Source organism: Rosa rugosa, chromosome 5, assembly GCF_958449725.1.
Source record: "Rosa rugosa chromosome 5, drRosRugo1.1, whole genome shotgun sequence".
Classification (NCBI taxonomy): Eukaryota; Viridiplantae; Streptophyta; class Magnoliopsida; order Rosales; family Rosaceae; genus Rosa; species Rosa rugosa.
This window is the reverse complement of record NC_084824.1, coordinates 11337344-11340927: the sequence shown is the minus strand read 5'-3', so window position 1 is coordinate 11340927 and position 3584 is coordinate 11337344.

The following is a 3584-nucleotide window of genomic DNA, read 5'->3' as shown; positions in this document are numbered from 1 at the left end:
TGAAGCAGATATAAGGAAAAAATAGTAACCAAGACAGCCTCAATTACTACTTGGGTATATGTAATTCACGAATGGGAACAAATTCCCATTTCATCATTTCACAGAAAAATGATATTTATTCAGTAATAAATTCGTTAAAAAAAAAAATAAGCAAATTACAAATCACTGACAAAATTATACCAGTAAATTATAAACCACAAAATAATTAGCCCAATAATTAATTTACCGATGGAGTTTATTTTTCAGTACCCCAAACATATCGATCAAGCTCTTGTACTACAAACTAATTAAAAATCTAGCTTCAAGCAACCTTTGCTTAATAACCCTTGCAATGAAGTCTTCAACCCTTTTGTTTAGTTCCTCAGCCGGTATCCCTGCAGCGTCCTCTTCCTCCTCTTTTTCTTGTTCTTCTTGTTGTTCGTGTTCTTCTTCCATTTCTGTCTCTTCTTCTTGTTCGTGTTCTTCTTCCATTTCTTTCTCTTCTTCTTCTTCATTTTTTTCATTTTCGATAACATTTTCCTCGCACTCTTCGAAATCTTCATCCTGACCATCAGTCTCTTCTTTCAGTGGTACTTCATCAACTTCTTTGCGATCTTCAATCCCATTAGCATTGTCCTCCTTCGGGCCATCCATTGTCACTACGATCTTCTCTTCTTTCTTGATCTCTTGAACTGTCGTGGAAGGACGTCCCCTAAGACTTCGAGTCCTCGCAACATACTCATCGTAAACCTGATCGGCCGGAGATGAGGATTGCTTGCCGCTGATCCTCGATTCTCCAATAAGGAACACCACAATGAAATTGACTACCACGAACAGGCAGCTAGGGTTAACGAACCACGACCAAGTATTGGGAAGAGAATTAAACAAGAGGTGTTTGATAGTGTAAAAAGAATTGGGAAACGAGTTAGAGTAGGAACAAAATAAACTGCAAGCTAGCGCAAGGAGGGAATGAAGAATGAGACTCTGGAAAAACGAATCACTCTTCTTGTAGCGCTTGCTGGCTCGAACCTTTTGAGCCTTAATGGGATCCATTAATTAATCAAAGATTTGAAAAATTAATGAATCTCTGACCCTTTGAGAGGAGCCGATTGAGGAGATCACTGAATTAGGCAATGAGGTTTTGATTCACATCTGACTGAACGTAAAGAACTGAAATCAATGAGGTATATATAGTGGTGGGGTGGGGGGGAAGGTGGTGGGATATTTTGTTGTGGGATTCAAGGGATTCATGCTACTTTATTATGAATAATGTATTGGGGGAAGGTTTGCTTTTGCAAAAAGCCATACAGGCAGGTTGAGAATGTGTTCAATTGGGTGCTTTTATTTTTCAGCCTCCGTATGCTTTCCACATTTCCTTTTTCAAGTTGTTGATGGTTTTCAAGTTTCCTCTTCTCAGCTAAGAAACACAAAAGAATTTGCATCAGCAAAGACTTGTGTAAGCTGGGCTAGCTAGCGGTTTTTGCCTTTCTAGATAGGTGGTTTAGAGCATCTCCAACGATAATAATTATATTTATAGCTAAAAGTGAAACATAACTAGTTAGTTATTGAGATATGCTCTAGCAGAATACCTAAATTTCAAGTTAAATTTAGGTTTAAGTTAAATTTTCTCTCATCCTAGCTAAATATAGCTAGAGAATTTAGCAAAATTTAAATTTAACTTTTGTTTAGGTATTCTGCTAGAGTAGAATTTTAGCCTAAAATTAGCTAAATATTAAATTTATTTTGAAATAAGTAGTATGTTGGAGATGTCCTTGTACATCCAGTTTGTGACGTACATGCGCTCGAACCATCTTTTGTTATATAACAGCCTAGATAATGAAAATAAACAATCAAAAACTATATTGTTTCTCATAATCACTCGTTCCATTTTCTTTTTCATAAACTCAATCCTCCTTCTCAAATGTCTATCTTTGTCATATATTGATCGCATGTCAACATATAACATATTAAAATAGTATGTTAGATTGTTTAATCTGAGATTCACTTTGCATCTTTCGCTTTATTTTTTCTGGGTTTAGTATTAATCATTGCACGGTAACTCTTTTTTTTTTTTTTTTTTTTTTTTTCATCACTAGTAATTCGTCTGTTGTCACCAGTGATTTCCATACATCTAAACAGAAAGCTCGAGAAGTGATTAATTATCATCACAGAGTACTTGCTATCCACCTAAGGTGTTAATTGGGCATTACAAAAGAAACCGATCGACTCGCTGTAAAAGTGCCCAGAATACCATCTTAGCTAGGGTACTGGTTTGCTTTTCTCCTTATAATTGAGTAGTGAGGCCTAGCTATATGGCACTTCGCACTTGTTTTGAATGACACTTTGTGAAAAGAGATGCATACGGTGCAAGACCGAATATTCATTTGTCGTTTTAGGTGTTTGTATGTATGATTTTGTAATATGAAGAGAGAGCACAGATTTTTTATTTGGAAGAACTACTTAATTAGTACATAGTGCTCTAATATAAGAAGGCGTAAGAAAAAGGCGAAACTCCAAATTAAGCCTAAACCTAACTAGGTGAAAACGATCTGCATGGTGGATTTGCAAAAAGCAAGGCTATTATATCAAGCAACCTTCCTTCTCAACTCTATTTGATTGTAGATCTATCTCTGTGAATATACAAATTCAATTGGGTTTCGACCATATGTAGCAAAGTATATACTAGACAATATACTTGTTGTGACTTTCTGATTTTGTGGAAACACAAAGATTGTTAACAATGAATGGCATAATTTGCTTTTTACTAAATGGACGGTTTAACAGATTCCATACAAAAGAAGCTCCACTTCTTCACCTCAAAACAGAGAGAGAGAGAGAGAGAGAGAGAGAGATAGTGGAGTCCATGTAATTGTTGGTGAATGAAGGCAAAGACCAAGGACAAAAGCAATGCTTTTGGTATACACAGGACTTGGCTAGCAAACACTAAACAGTGGTTTTGACAAAACAAAAAAAAGAAGGAAAAAGTGGGTTTCATTTTTTTAATTACTGTCAAACGAGAACAAAACATGTGATTTAATTTTGGGTTTTTGTCCATTTACCCCATTTCTAGGGATTTTTTTCCCACTTACCCCATTAAGTTTTTTTAATTCCCTCTTACCCAATACACTCTAAGGGAGTCTTCCCTAATACCCCATTAAGATTTTTTTTTTGTTTTTAATTTTTTTTTAATACCATTTTACCCCTCAACCCTTTGTTACTTAGAGAGAGAGAGAGAAAATGGAAGAGAGAGAAACCATAGGAGACTTCGCCGGAATCCGGTCACCGGCCGCCGGATTCCGGCCAACTTTCGCCGGATTCCGGTCACCGGCCGCCGCCCATCGGACCTTTCAAAAAACCTCACCGGAAATGTTTATTACCCCAATAGACATCTATTGCCCACCAATAAGGGGCAATAGACCTCTATTGTCCCCCAATAGACGTCTATCAACCATGTATTGCCCCCCAATAGACGTCTATTGCCCCCCAATAGAACTTTTGGCCTATTGCCCCCTAATAGACGTCTATTGCCCCCCAATAGACGACTATCAGCCATGTATTGCCCCCCAATAGACGCCTATTGCCCCCCAATAGGACTTTCAGTCGCC